Source organism: Xenopus laevis, chromosome 1L, assembly GCF_017654675.1.
Source record: "Xenopus laevis strain J_2021 chromosome 1L, Xenopus_laevis_v10.1, whole genome shotgun sequence".
In the NCBI taxonomy this organism is placed as follows: domain Eukaryota; kingdom Metazoa; phylum Chordata; class Amphibia; order Anura; family Pipidae; genus Xenopus; species Xenopus laevis.
In genome coordinates, this window is record NC_054371.1 from 113,464,179 (window position 1) to 113,481,005 (window position 16,827).

The window sequence follows — 16,827 nt, forward strand, 5'->3', positions numbered from 1 at the left end:
GCATTTTTTTTTATCAAGAAAAAGCCATACCTGTCCCATCAGATTTTGTTTCCCTTATGTGTGCTTGTCTTAGGGTAAGGTCACACTTGGTGTTTTGGGGAGATTTAGTCACCTGGCAACTAATCGCCTCGTCTTTGCAGCGACCGATCTCCCCAAACGCCTTCTCTCACTCTGCGCTGGCTAAAGGAAGGAAACTTCGGGCGACTTCGGAAAACGAATCGTCAGGCGACTAAATCTCCCCAAAACGCCCACTGTGACCTTACCCTTAAAAGTTTAAACTTTGTGAAGGAAATGTACTCCTCACATTGATAATTCTACTCCACATTATAAACCAGAAACCTCACAGCTGATAAGAATGTAAGCCACACTTACAGAGTAGCTTTTATCATCAGTGGGCAGGGGATAAGCTTATCAGTTCAACGAATGTTAAAACTACACTTATGTACATGTTAGGCTGTAGATGTAAAAACCTGCCCTTCTCACCGCCTTTAAATTATTACAGAGACTCTTCTGCTGTCTGCTAAAAACTTTTGTTATCTTGGGAGTGTTGGAAGCATTATTGATATACTTGTTTGGTTACAGTTAAAGGGGAACTAGACACAACTAAATAAATATATGTAAAATTACTAAGCACTCTTACTTTTTCTTATGTTCGACAGGGCTGTTCCCTGTTGTTTTGTCTTGCGGGCCAGTCAGCAACCAGATGGCCCCCTGGGCACGTGTTGGCTCTGCTACTCTCAGCCTGTGTTTTTTCTGCAGCCCGAGAGAGGTGGATGCACTCCCTTCTGCATATCCCTCTAGCTGTAGCCAATGCAGTAAGTGTCTTCTCCTGAGTTCTATAACTCCTGTCAATGATAGAACTGGGCAGTGTTACAACTGACCAGAGAAGCACCAGGAGTTGATTCCAATATCAATAACTGAACCTTCTGAAGAACAGCAGGGTTTGTTTCTCTTGCAAATTTATGATACTGCCAGTGTAAATTGCTAATATTTAAAGGAAAATAAATAAATGTAAATTACATAAGTGCTCAAAATGTTGGCTCACTTGGCCAGGGCAGAGTCCTCCCCCCCCTGGTGATACCATCAATTTGCATTACTCAGGGGGCAATCGCCGAAAACCCCAAGGAAATTAGTGGAATTTTTGGATGTGCGGATCCGTTTCTTATACACATTGGTTGCTAAGGGACCCGGCCGGGTCAACGGAAGGAACGCACCACCAATTGCAGGATTGGTGAACTGCAGGTGTGCGGTAGGAGAATTACATTGTGGATCCTACTATGAACATCTTTACAAATCCCAGCTGGGGATATCAGCTCCCCCACTTCCTAGATGAAATTGCTCTAAAAACTCTAAACCCTGAACAACAAGACACATTGGACGCAGAGATCACAGCTGATGAGATAGAACTGGCTATAGGGGCATCCCCTAGTGGGAAGTCACCGGGCAGGGACGGGCTGCCCATTGAACTCTATAAAACATATACAACCATCCTGGCACCTAAACTCCTCGAAGTGTACTCAGCAGCGGTAACCAGTGGGGAACTTCCCCCATCGATGAGAGAGGCATCGATCATTGTTCTCCCAAAGCCTGGGAAGAATTTGCGGGAATGTGGTTCATACAGACTCATCTCACTCTTGAACTGTGATGCCAAAATTCTAGCCAAGATCCTAGCCAGGAGACTCATGCTGGTAATAGAAAGTATTATTGGACCTGACAAATCAGGTTTTATGCCAGGGAAAAGTACAGCAGTGAACCTACGAAGGCTATACACCAATCCATCCATGACGCACGAAAACAAGGGCAATAGAATGCTGGTAGCACTCGACATTGCAAAAACCTTCGACACGGTGGAATGGGCATACCTTTGGCAGGCGATGGGCAAAATGGGGATTGGCCCGAAATTTTTGACATTCACCCAACTACTATACACAAACCCTTTAGCACTGGTGATAGTCAATGGTATACCCTCGCTCCCACTTCGTTCTCACCCGCGGCACAAGGCAGGGGTGCCCGCTTTCCCCGCTGTTGTTTCCCATGGCTATTGAGCCATTAGCGGCTATGATAAGGGATGATCCAGAAATCATAGGTTGGAAATGTGGACAATCCAAGAGAAAATACAACTCTATGCAGACGATTCACTAATTTACCTTGCAGATAGCAGCAAGTCGTTGGAAAAATTGGCTAATGTTCTCAACACATTCTAAAGGTGAACCTCTTCAAATCCAGTATGCTCCCAGTGGATGTTCGCTCTGATGCCAGTGGTCTCAATACTCAAGGGCTGACAGTGGTCTCGAAATTCAAATATCTGGGGGTGGAGGTCTTGCTGCCAACATCGTCCTATTGGGATCTGAATTTTCTTCCGCTATGGGGGATGGTAGAATCCAAATTTTTTATACTTTTTGTCTTATCCAGCTTTACATAACGTGATTAATGGATGTAAATTGCCATGCATAAAACATCAAGTTGTATCTAGAACTATTCATCATATGTACAAGACAACTGTATCCAATGTATAACGTATAAATGCTGATATATACAATTGTAAGACATGTGCACTTATACAATAAAGGTTATGATGTAAAAAAAAAATTGCATAGGTGCTCAGAGCAATATTACAATCACATTTTTGGGTATGTGCAGTTCCCCATCAATGTTGGTAACGTATTCTACTTTTATTAGACAGTGAAAAATCATTAACTTTTTCTAGCTGCAATAGGGTAAATGGTCAGTAGACAGATGGACGTACAGCACCCCCAGCATGCTTCATGGTCAGAGAACACAAGATGATTTAGAATTAAGAAGTGATAAAAAGTAGCGAAGTACTCTGAGTGAAACTAGTAGGAACCTGTGACAACACACATGATAATGTTTTTTTTTTTTTTTTTGGCACGACGACAGAGGAAAGTGACTTGCTCTTCTGAAGAAAAAGCAAAAGTGTAATAAAACATATCTAGAAACAATAATGCTCTTGATCTGCATAAAGCAGAGTGTTGAGGCAGCATCCAGACCGCTATACCCTGCTTTGGATCCATGTCCTCTATGCTCCAATTCCCTGCACCTTTCTTTTGCTAACAATTTATACTTTAAAACAGAATTCCACTGAGAAAGAGCAACATGCATTAACATGCACTGTGTCAGGCTTACCGTCTGATCCAACGAGGAAGGAGCCGGAACTTGTAGCGTACGAACCCACAAGCGCCTCGCACAACACTAACCCACCTGGAGTGGAACAGGGAGAAGTGAAGTGACGAGTAGCCAATGGGACTAACCGAAGCGAAGTACAGAGGGTTCAGGCAAAGCGAAGTCAGACAGGCCGAGGTCGGGGCAGGCAGCGAAGAGTCGTAACGAAGTCAGGCAAGAAGATCAAGGCAGGCGGCAATAGACAATCCGGGAACAAGCTGAGGTCAAACACAAAAGATCAGTAGAATTCAATGCTAGGGTTTCAGTCAAACAACCTAATAACCAGGCAAAGAGTCACAGTTCAACTTAGGATTAAATAGCGCTTATTTGGCGCCAAACTGGCGTCATCACGCTGGCGTCGCACAGCTGACGTCAGTGCGTCCGTCATCGGCGTCCGTCGCTGACGCCCTTGCGTCGGCGACCGTCGCCGGCGTCCAACGCTGCGCACCGACGCGCATCGGTTCCCCGATGGGCGCGCCTGCGCCTGCGCCGGAAAGGACGTGACAGCAGATCCTTACATTGCCCCCCGTCAAGGAGCGGCCTCAGGACGCAACTGGCAGAAGGTTTATCAGGGTAGTTTTTGTGAAAATTCTTCAATAGCTCAGCAGCATGAATGTTCGAAACAGGTTCCCAAGAATTCTCTTCCGGACCAAAGCCCTTCCAACTGACCAGATATTGCAGATGCTTGCCCCTAACACGGGAATCCAGGATCTTCTCAACCTCGAATTCCTCTTGACCGTCCACAACAACAGGAAGAGGAGGTGGAGTTGCACGGCCAGGAAAGTGAAATGTGGAGGCTGGTTTTAATAGAGCAGAATGAAAAACTGGATGAATACGCCAGGTAGCCGGGAGTTTGAGTTGAAAGGCCACAGGATTAATCTGCCGAGTAATAAGAAAAGGACCCAAGAACCGTTGGCCCAACTTCTTACTGGGGCAAACAACTTGAGATTAATAGTAGATAACCAAACGCGGTCCCCCACCTTAAACTCTGGATCACTTCTTCGCTTCTTGTCTGCATAGCTCTTGAAATTCTGTTGCGCTCTCCTCATGTTCCTCTGGAGTTTCAAAAAAATTATCCGCCAGGAAGTTTAACCGATCCTTGACTGCAGGAACAAGAATATCGGAAACAATGGAAGAAGGGAAGGTGACAGGATGTAGCCCGTAATTTGCGAAGAAGGGAGACTGATTGATTGAGGAATGTTGGGCATTATTATAGGCAAATTCCGCAAGAGGAAGGAGATTAACCCAATCATCCTGGAGATACGATGAGTAACATCTCAGATACTGCTCAAGAGTCTGATTTGTTCGCTCCGTCTGGCCATTGGTTTGAGGATGAAAAGCTGATGAAAGTGACACAGAAATTTTAAGAGCACCACATAAAGCTTTCCAAAATTGAGAGGTAAACTGTGGACCACGATCGGATACTACCTCATCGGGAAGGCCATGAAGTCTTACTACTTCCTTGATAAAACAATCAGCTGTCTCAGGGGCAGAAGGAAGTCCAGGCAGGGATTTAAAATGAGCCATCTTGGTCAGGCGGTCAACGAAAACAACAACAGCGGAGCAATCAGAGGAGGGTGGTAAGTCAGAAATAAAGTCCATAGACACTGAGCCCCAAGGACGAGAAGGAACTGGAAGGGGTTGCAGGAGGCCAATAGGACGAACATGAGAATCCTTGGACCTGGTACAAACTTCACAGGAAGAGACAAATTTCGAACAGTCCTTAGTCATCCCAGGCCACCAAAACAGTCTTTTAGCAGAAATAATAGTCTTCTTAATACCTGGGTGACCTGCCAGTTTAGAATCGTGAATGCTCTTAAGAACCTCCAACCGCATCTGTTCAGGAACAAAGATTTTCCCTTCGTGAAGAAGAAACCCTTCTTTGGGCACGAGAGAGGGTTCACAAACAGTTCTAGATGCATCTTTAATTTGATCCACAAGAACAGACTGTAATAAAAGAAAGTTATTTGAGTTTAGAATTGTGTCAGGAGAAGAGAGAATCTCATCGTCAGAGGAGAACATGCGGGAAAGAGCATCTGCCTTGACATTCTTTGACCCGGGCCGGTAGGTGAGGTGGAAGTTAAATCGCATGAAGAAAAGGGCCCATCTTGCTTGTCTAGGTCTTAGTCTCTTGGCGGAACGCAGGTACTCCAAATTCCTGTGATCAGTAAAGATAAGAATTGGGTGTTTGGACCCTTCGAGGAGATACCTCCACTCTTCTAATGCCAGTTTAATAGCAAGTAATTCACGATCTGCCACATCATAGTTACATTCACACTTAGTCAATTTTCGTGAAAAGAAAGCAACTGGATGGAGTTCTTCTTGAATCCCAGACCTCTGTGATAAGACAGCGCCCACAGCATTTTCCGAGGCATCGACCTCTAACGTAAATGGAAGAGCCAAGTCTGGATGACGAAGAATTGGAGCCGACGTGAAGAGTTTCTTTAACCTCTCAAAAGCCAACTGAGCCTCTGGTGACCAAGAGAATCTTTGATTACAACGTGTGAGTTCCGTTATTGGTAAAATAATTCGAGAAAAGTTCTTAATAAATTTCCTATAAAAGTTTGCGAATCCAATGAAGCGTTGAACAGCTTTCTTAGAGGAGGGAATCGGCCAATCAATAATTGCAGAGATCTTCTTAGAATCCATTTGAATTCCTAAAGGGGAAATAAAAAATCCTAAAAAGTCCACAGATGTCTGTTCAAAAACACATTTCTCAACCTTGGCATAGAGCTGGTGAGTACGGAGGCGGGCAAGAACTTTCTTCACATGTAATCTATGCTCTTCCAAAGAATTAGAAAAAATTAGAATATCGTCCAGATAAATGATGACGAAAATATCAAGAAAGTCTCGAAAGACATCGTTGACAAAATGCTGGAACGTTGCGGGGGCATTACAAAGTCCGAATGGCATGACGAGATATTCGAAGTGACCATAACGGGTACGGAACGCCGTCTTCCATTCGTCCCCTTCCCGAATTCTAACTAAGTTATAGGCCCCTCGAAGATCAAGCTTAGAGAAAATCTTGGCCTCCTTAAATCGTTGGAACAACTCTGGAATAAGAGGAAGAGGGTAACGATTCTTGACCGTGATCTTATTTAAGTCTCTATAATCGATACACGGTCTCAAAGAACGATCTTTCTTTTCAACGAAGAATATCCCAGCTCCGGCAGGAGAAGAAGATTGTCGGATAAATCCTTGGCTAAATTTTCATCCAAATAACTGCGTAATTCCAAGAGTTCAGGCTCAGTTAAAGGGTAAATACGTCCAAAGGGAATTTGAGCTCCTGGAAGAAGATTAATGGGACAATCATAAATGCGATGGGGTGGAAGCCTATCGGCCCCTCTCTTGTTGAAGACATCAGAGAATTCCCAATACGCCAGAGGAAGTAGATCATGAATTTCAGAAGAAGGAGAAAGGGAACAAACCTTGATTGAAGAAGACGCATTCTCTAACGTACATTTAGAAAGACACAATTCAGAAGAAAATGTTACACCGCCCGTGGCCCAATTGATAAAAGGATTATGTCTCTGTAGCCAGGGTAACCCCAAAATGATAGGGAATAATGGAGACGTCACCACATCAAAATTCATCATTTCACCATGAATTTTATTAATTACAACAAAAAGTGCAGCAGTCTCTTGAACCACAGGACCCGAGGTGATTAGTGAACCATCCGCCACACGAAGTGCTATGGGGTTCTTCTTGGATTGGAGAGGAATTTGGAACTGAAGAGCAACTTCTCGGTCCAAGAAGCACCCACTTGCCCCGGAATCAAGTATTGCCTGGAGATCCACCACCTTGTCTCCCCACTGCAAGGATAGAGAAATTGTGAGTAGAGGCACAGAAAAGTTGCAACTATTAGAGTCTTTTTCATAAGTTTCCTTACCCGAGGGACGGGTTGGACAATTCCGAAGAAGATGGCCCGCTTGACCACAGTATAGGCAAAGATTAAGCCTGCGGCGTCGGAGACGTTCTTCAGGGGTTAAAGCAGACCTAATGGCTCCAATCTGCATCGGCTCTGGGGCAGTAGTAATAGTGGCAGTAGGGACTGTAGATGACATCATAGGAGGCATACGGATCGGAGGTGGAGCAGAAGGTAAGAGCCAAGTAGGAGACACAAGACCAGCCTTTTCAGCCTTTTCCTCCTCCCTACGTTCTCTCAGTCTTTGATCCAACTGAATGGATATAAGGATAAGCTCTTCCAAGGTGTCAGGAATGCCTATACGGGCCAACTCATTCTTTAATTCAGCCGAAAGGCCCAGACGATAGCGGTTCTTCAGAGCTGCAGGATTCCACTCCGTATCCTCAGCCCACTGGCGAAACTCCAGAGTGTAGTCCTCGACAGGACGGGTACCTTGCTTCAGGGCATGCAAGGCGGCTTCGGCAGTAGAGGTTCTGTGTGGGTCATCATAGACCACTGCCATGGCATCAAAGAAAGAGTCCACTGTGGCCAAAACAGTACTTTGCCGATCCAACAGACGGAAGGCCCACGTCTGGGGTTCGCCAGTCAGGAAGGAAATGACAACCCCCACTCGTGTCTGTTCATTTGGATAGGTGTGGGGTTTAAGCGAAAATAACAGCTTGCAGCTGCTCCTGAAATTGCGAAATAACTTCCGGTCTCCAGCAAACTTTTCAGGAAAAGCGACTTTCGGCTCCGAAATTTCGGAAGTGATTACCTGTACTTCAGCTGGAGCAGAAGAAGAGGATGCTGCATCGGAGGAAGGAGTTGCAGCCGGAGGAAGTGCTCTGACGTGTTCCTGAAGCTGGGCGTAACCGCTCTGTAGCTCTCGAACGGCTAGAGTTAAAGATGACAGTTGTTGCGTCAGGACAGCAAATGGAGAAGGCCCTTCGGTTGGATCCATGGCCTGGTTATACTGTCAGGCTTACCGTCTGATCCAACGAGGAAGGAGCCGGAACTTGTAGCGTACGAACCCACAAGCGCCTCGCACAACACTAACCCACCTGGAGTGGAACAGGGAGAAGTGAAGTGACGAGTAGCCAATGGGACTAACCGAAGCGAAGTACAGAGGGTTCAGGCAAAGCGAAGTCAGACAGGCCGAGGTCGGGGCAGGCAGCGAAGAGTCGTAACGAAGTCAGGCAAGAAGATCAAGGCAGGCGGCAATAGACAATCCGGGAACAAGCTGAGGTCAAACACAAAAGATCAGTAGAATTCAATGCTAGGGTTTCAGTCAAACAACCTAATAACCAGGCAAAGAGTCACAGTTCAACTTAGGATTAAATAGCGCTTATTTGGCGCCAAACTGGCGTCATCACGCTGGCGTCGCACAGCTGACGTCAGTGCGTCCGTCATCGGCGTCCGTCGCTGACGCCCTTGCGTCGGCGACCGTCGCCGGCGCCTTCGCCGGCGTCCAACGCTGCGCACCGACGCGCATCGGTTCCCCGATGGGCGCGCCTGCGCCTGCGCCGGAAAGGACGTGACAGCAGATCCTTACACACTGCATGCAATCATGCATAAAAAATGTATTAGTGGCCCAAAACTCACACACTTACACACAAACATCAAACTGTGTGATTTCAAAGTCCATAAAACATTGTCCATTCCTAAACCTTGGAACAAAAAAAGCTATTTCTTGGAAATGCACATGCCCAATACCCACCAGATTCAACCATATGTTATACAGTATGTAGAACATTAAACTATTGGTCAGGACCCAGGTACTCCAGTCTGGCACTGTTGTGGCCCAAAATGTACTGTACAAACTATTGATACATGATGTGTATGGGCCAGCCTATTATATGTAATATTTACCAATCTATATTGATTCGCTTACTCTGTGAGTTTCATCTTTGTAAAACAGGCCCAGTGTATATCTGCAGAAAAGGTTCCTATATTCTTTCATTGGGTGGCAGGTATTGTTGACTTTTATATGTGTATATGATGATTGGATTGTGAAACTAGCAGCTATTCTGGTAAGTTAGTGACAATTTAGCTAAGTTATTTGATCATTTGTTTTTTTTGGATCTGTTGCTCTCAGTGGCCTCAAAACAGGAGCTTATTCTTGAATTCCTGGCTTGGAAGCAAGTTTTGGTTGCATAAAAACTAGGTGTCCTGCCAATTAAAGGCTCTTGTAGGCTGCCAGTCCACCTAGCAAATAGCCAATCACAAAACTTATTTGGAATCCCCAGTCACTTTTTTCATGCTTGTGTTGCTCCCCAACTCTTTTTACATTTGAATGTAAAAAAGGTTGGGGACCCCTGCACTAGAGAAAGGGGGTTATTTATCAGGGTTCAAATTTATCGGTATACTTCTAAGTTAGAAATCCGAGCAACTCCAATTGGCCAAATGGACCTTATTTATGAAGAAAATAGCCCGAAAAAAAGGATCGGGCAAACTTCGGAGCTATCCCTGAAAACTCTGAATTGTTCATGGTTTCTGCTCAAGAAAACTACGAAATCTGTGAAAAAAATCGTAGTTTACGGAGTTTTTTGCGCAGAAACCACAAACTCATCGGATATTGGTACAGACATCAGCGCAGACACTGGGACCTTCCCCATTGACTTATTCAGGACCTCAAGAGTTTTTAGATGCCGGGGTTTCAGATTCAGAGTTTTTAGGCCATCGGACTTTAATAAATCTCAAAAAAATGTTCGTTTTTGTTTTCCTCCAAAAACCATGAATTATTAGAGGTTCGGATATTGGGACCTTGATAAATAACCCCCTAAATGTCAAGTAAATCGTCACGGTCGTCCAATAGAGATCTGACAATACAGTAGCAGACACTAGGGGGCACATTTACTATTGGTCGAATATCGAGGGTTAATTAACCCTCGATATTCGACCCTGGAAGTTAAATCCTTCAAATATCGAAGTCGAAGGATTTAGCGCAATTCGTTCAATCGAACAATCAAAGGAATAATCGTTCGATCGAACGATTCGAAGGATTTTAATCCATCGATCGAACGATTTTCCTTCGATCAGAAATTGGTTAGAAAGCCTATGGGGACCTTCCCCATAGGCTAACATTGTACCTCGGTAGGTTTTAGGTGGCAAAGTAGGTGGTTGAAGTTTTTTTTAAAGAGACAGTACTTCGACTATCGAATAGTCGAACGATTTTTAGTTCGAATCGTTCAATTCGAAGTTGTAGTCGAAGGTCGAAGTAGCCAATTCGATGGTCGAAGTAGCCAAAAAAATACTTCGAAATTCGAAAGTATTTTTTATTCTGTTCCTTCACTTGAGCTAAGTAAATGTGCCCCTAGGTAAACAGGTCATACAAATATCCAGGTCTAGGCACAAACACAAGACCTCAACAAGCCCCCATCTCTTTGTAATTGGTGCATGCCAAACAGCCCTGGACTTAGAGTCAAAAGAGTACAGGCCCAAAACACCAAGCATATAATTGACAAAATCTGCTTGTATACCCACTGTATGTGAAAAAACAGGAATTGCACAGCTTCCGGCTCATTATGATGAATCCCTATGGGAATGAAATGGGATAAAAGCAGATCAAGGCAACATCAGACAGGAAACACATTAATCAGTGAAGAGGAACCGGAAGAGATCATGGTACCGATGTCACTATGCAAACAGCTACACAGCTTTCAAAAATGTGACACAATGACCCCCTTTTTTAAAGAGTTTATTGTTTAAGCTTTTATTCTTATGGCTAATTTGCACATCATTGTAGTAAAGAGAAATCAGGCTTTTACTACGGAAACTGCTCTTTGTCACTGAACCACAAGGACTCTGTTCTGAGTGTGTTGCTATAATTCCTGCCATAAAATAACATGGCACTGCTGCTGTTACAGGGGTGGTTCACCTTTGAGATTACTTTTAGTATGATGTAGAGAATGATATTCTGAGACAATTAGCAATTGGTTTTCATTTTTTATTATTTCTGTTTTTTGATTTATTAGCTTTTTTGAGTTGTTAGCTTTTTATTCAGCAACTCTCCAGTTGGTTTTCATTTTTTATTATTTCTAGTTTTTGATTTATTAGCTTTTTTGATTTGTTAGCTTTTTATTCAGCAACTCTCCAGTTTGCAATGTCAGCAAACTGGTTGCTAGGGTCCAAACACCCCAGCAACCATCCATTGATTTGATTGAGAATATGAAATATTAATAGAGGAGGGTCTGAATCAGTGTCGGACTGGAACACCAGGTGCCCACCCAAAAACCTAAGACCAGGGCCCACTCTCAGTACTATTATAATTCCTCTCTTCACTCTCTTTTCTCCTAGTCTCTTTTCTTTACATTCTATAATCTATTATTCCATCTATTTTGTCTCTTGATTGACTATAAGAGACTATACTAAAGGCCTTTGGTAGCTAGTCGTTGTGATAACCAGTGCAGAGCATAGTAGAACTGGATGAATCCACACAGAGATGCCAGGGAGGAACTCAGCTTTATTATAGGATGTTCTCTCCACGCTCTGCTCCTCCCCCTTCACTTGCCATTCCTGTGTCCATAACCTTTCTCATTAAAGGGGTTGTTCACCTTTGAGATAACTTTTAGTATGATGTAGAGAGTGATATTCTGAGACAATTTTCAATTTGTTTTCAATTTTTATTATTGTAGGTTTTGAGTTATTTAGCTTTTTATTCAGCAGCTTCAGCATTTGGTAACTAGGGTCCAAATTACCCTAGCAACCATGCATTGATTTGAATAAGAGAATGGAATATGAATTGGAGAGAGTCTGAATAGAAGGATCAGTAATAAAAAGTAACAATAACAATACTTTTCTAGCCTTACAGAGCATTTATTAGAAGGGAATCAGCGACACCCATTTGATAGCTGCAAAGAGTCAAAAAAAGGCAAATAACTAGAAAATTATAAAAAAATAAATAATTAAAACCAATTGCGTTGCTTAGATCTGACTGTACCACCCAGTACTAAGCTATTAAAGCATATTTAAATGAACATTTAACATTCTTACAGGAATGGATGGAACAGCATTACAGTAGTCTGCACAGCGCCATGAGTTCCATTGAGTGAAACCAATGCTACATTTGACGACTAAATGAGTGTGGGGCAGGGTTTTTTTGAGAAATGTATTTCATACATAAATACTTCACCTTGATAACTCCTCTTTACCCATAAAGATAGCATGCATGTTGAACAATTAGCCCATTCTTGATTCTATTTCAGTTTTTGGCCAAGTATCTGTCAGGAGGGCCCATTAGGGTTGCCACCTTTTTAGAATATTTTTATCGGCCATTGGTGGGGGTGGTAACAAAAGGGGCGGGACATAAAGGGGCGGACTGTTGCACAAAAATGGTGGAGCTGCGGGGCTGTGACACAAAAGGGGACAGAGCCGTGTCACGCGTTGGCCAGAAGACAAAGAAAAGGTACGCTTCCAGCGCAGGGCCAAGGGCTTTTGTTAAGGGTATTACAAATTCATCAGCAACTACATTGCTGGTAAATTTGTAATAGACAAGAATAATAGACAAGAATAATGGTTATGTATGAAATACAGTTATATGTAGAGGAAAAAAAAGACTCCCTTTGTAGCGACAGAAGAGCAAAGTGCCACAACTTGTTCTACATAGGTTCCTTCCTGCAACCACACAAATATTCTGTAAAAGCTTATTATGAAGCACAACACAAATATAGCATTGAGAGGCCAATCCAGCTAATGATTAACAGTGACATCTTGTGGTCCTATTGTTACTTGCAATAATTCCTGTAGCCAAAGTGTAATTATTACACCAGTTTGTAAAGAGATAACCACATTGACCAGTGATGTTGAACAAAGCCCAAGGTACACAGCCTTATAAACAAATACAACATGAGAAAACACAAGTTTATTTAAATAACTTAACAGACAACATTTCAGGGAAGTGGGCGGGAGGATGCGGATGAAGATTTTTTTTTTTGCACATTTTTTCATTACGCCACTGGTTCATAACACATTTTTTTCCCACTTGCCCCCGATTATTATTTATTAATGTCCCAGATGCAAGTGCAAAGACCTGTATCCTTAGTGCAAAGTGTGGGGCAGGGTGCAAAAGTGCAAAATCCACGGGGGTTTGTTTTTTTTTTGCAACTTTACACCATCTGCCCTTTGTAAATGAGGCCTTTGATCTAGCATTCTGTAACTAGACAGATATAAGTAATGTTTTTTATTTCTTGCTGGGACAACCCTAGTTTTGTTTGAGTACTGTAGTAACAGGTTGGAAAAAGACACAACCGTCAAGTTTAAACTACTAGTCCAATAACCTTTCTCCTTTCAAGAAAGATGAAAAATTCTAGTCTAAATCTTTGGCGAATTTGTCTAAAAGGCAAAAATGAAACCTCTCCATACTGGCGATTTCTGTCAGGGAACCACTGAAGATACCTTGCAGATCAAACGCACAAAAAATCAAAACACAGGACACATTGGCTTTGTAACAAGGTACAATAAGTGTTTTATTCAGTCTGAACTTAACTGCATATCCTGCTGCAGTTTTATACCAATTCATTTTTTAGGTCCATTACTGGGTTATAAATCCATATTGTACTAGAGTGACATAATGTTGTCTCTCTTAAAGCAGAACTAAGGCTTACCTAAAGAATTAAGCTAGAAATGTTGTACATTATGGTTTGGGCTTCTGTACCAGCCCAAGGCAACCACAACTCTTTAGCAGTAAAGATCTGTCTTCAAAGATGCCCCAGTAACTTCCCTTCTTCTTTTTTGCTGATTCACTGCACATGCTCTGTGTCACTAACTGAGCTTAGGTACCCACTCACAATATACAGAACACATAGAATAGAAATGTCACAATGTAAGGCTGATTAGTAATTAATACAGATAAAAAAAAAACCCATAAAAGATGTATAATAAAAGTCCTTACATTTTACAATTAAACATAAATATTAAACAAATTTTTTTTATATTAAAACATCCACACGCTATATATGTATTATAAATTTAAGCTGTCAATCATATATTGCCTACCCCACCTTGATGTTTGAGGCATAGAGGTGGTGCAGGCAATTACTCCATCTCCTCTCCATCTATATTTGTGTAGCCTGTGCATAGGCATTAGGACCCTATTCTTGTGAATGCACCAATTTTTGGGGCAATACAAAGCTTGTTTTAATAAGTGTCCAGGTGCACCTGCCTGCTTGCTGTGATTGTGAATTCAAAGACTGAAGAGAACAAAATTAATATATTTTATATAGGAAAATCAAAACTGGACCTAAGTGTTCATGCAAAAAAGTTAAAAAGTATGTCCATAGTGTTGTCAGGTTTTTCACGAAAGCAAAAACATATAATTGAGGAAAAAGGTTTATTGATCTGGGACTGTTTGGTCCCACACAGTAAACTTTCTCAAGTAGTACAGGGACTTAACATCCAATTGAAAATAAAAAGAGGTGCCAAATCCACTGCCTGGCAACCTCTAATCCCACCCACACCATTGACAAAAATAAACAGATAGTGAAACAAGGGTCGATAATCAATATGGATGAATAATTATCTCTTTTTAGGGCCCCTGCACCAATAACCCATCATTGGTGCAGGGGCCCTAAAAAGAGATAATGATTCATCCATATCCACAAATACAGAAGGGGCAGGAATCTGAGAGACATTCTAATGCAAACGGATTTTAAGAGGCATACACCAACACCCACAAATTGGCTGTCTAAAAAGAAAAAGTTGGGTTGTTGTAGATGCCTGGATTGAACCACTTGTCATTGTTTACAATGCGGGTCGTATTTCCCTCAGCCGCACACAGGAAAAAGAATTAAAGGAGAAGGAATACCATTTTACAATTGGGGTTAGAAATGTTAGGCACCCCTAAGTGACTACTTTTACTTACCTGACACTCCGGGCTGGTGCTACTATCACCAGAGAACTGCACCCGCCATGGGTTCTTCTAGCGAGCACCACAGAGCGATCCTCTGCCTGCTTATTCGGTAGACGCATGCGCAGTAGAGCAAAATAGTTGGGTTTTTCTTTAAAGTTCAGCTTTTCACTCTACTGAGCATGCATAGCAGCGAGAAGACCGGAAGAAGCAGAAAGAGGATCTTTCCGTGGTGCCCGCTAGATGAACCTCGGGCCGTGTCAAGTAAAGGGTAAAATGGTATTTGTTCTCCTTTAAGATCGATCATAGAGTGAGCTACACTTCCTCCTATGTGGTATATACTATTACCTGTCCATGTGGTCTGTATTATGTTGGTAAAACCATAACCACACTTAGGGAACATAGCAGTAATCACAGGTCAGCCATTAGCAAAGCCCTTAAAGAGATACTGACATCAGAAAATAACCTTTTTTATTATCTATCATGACATTTTCTTTGAATGTTTCTCTATAAGGGGGCTGCCATATTTGTGCAGCAGGAGTCCGTTAGCATTAGAAATTCTAACTGACAGGTTAAGAAGGGACAGTCAGGTTGGCAAAACAGTCAGGTTAAGGAACTGTAGATAACTCTTAATGTAGATTAATATTTTTAGACAATTTTTAGTGTCAGTATCACTTTAAGGAGAGCCAGGTCCTACCACCGGTGGCCAGATATTTCCTACTTCTAAATTAATGGCCATTGACCACCAGACACCTCTTGCTAGAGGTGGGGACAGAGACAATGCCCTATTACGCAGGGAATCCCACTGCATATACTAATTGGACACTGACTCCTAGAGACCTTAATGAGCCCCTCCCTTTGTGATGTTTCATCTAGGAAGGATATTCCTAATTTATAATTTTACTGTTATAGTGTTGCAATTTTCATACTGAGTTCTAATCACTTGTTACATTGTTATGTTGAATGATCCTTTTCATTTTGATTTCATTCCTTTTTGTTTGTAGAGTTTTTTTACTTAACCCTCGTTGCAGATTCAGGGCATCAGAGTTCACGGGAGCCAGCTTCTTCTCTTCGGTACTCTTTGGGAAGAGAGCGGCGTATCGGCGCATGCGCAGTTGGCGCAATCTTCCGGTCTTGAACAACTGCGCATGTGCCGAAAACTATGGAAATTGCCGAAGTGCCGGAAGAAGACCCGAAGATGGTGCCCGTGAACACTGATGCCCTGAATCTGCAATGAGGGGTAAGTAAAGAGTTAGGGGCATTTACCCAGGGTAACACCTAGGCTGGGGGAAGCACGGAGGGGGGGGGGGTCTATTTAAGGTAGGGGATTTTAATAAAAAGGGTTTGGTTCTCCTTTAAGCTACCCTAAATTATTGGGAGCCAGTAGAGGCAGTTTTGCCTGTTCACTTACTAAAATTCAAGGCAGTAACAGTAGTGCTATTAGCCCTGAGGCACTATCAGTTCATGCAGCTGAATTCTTCAGCAGAAGTGTGGCTGATTGGCTGCTGGGGGGAAGCAGGGGGTGATATCACTCCAATTTGCACTGCAGCAGTAAAGAGTGATTTTAGTTTATAGGAGCACAAGTAACATGATTGAGGGCACACGGGAAACTAAAAACATGCCTAATTAACTGAGTCATTTTTTTTTTAAAAAAAAACAACACATTTTCCTGCAACAGTATATGCTCAGGACCTAGGGTTTTCCAGATAAGAGGTCTTTTTGTTATGGAGATTTCCATACTTTAAGGCTGCTAAAAAAAAAAAAAAAGTAAACATTAAACAAAACCCAATAGGATTTGTTGCCTTCAATAAGGATTAATAATATCTCAGTTTGGATCAAGTACAAGGTACTATGTTAATTGTAAAGAGAAAAAGGAAATCATTTCTAAAAATTAGAATTG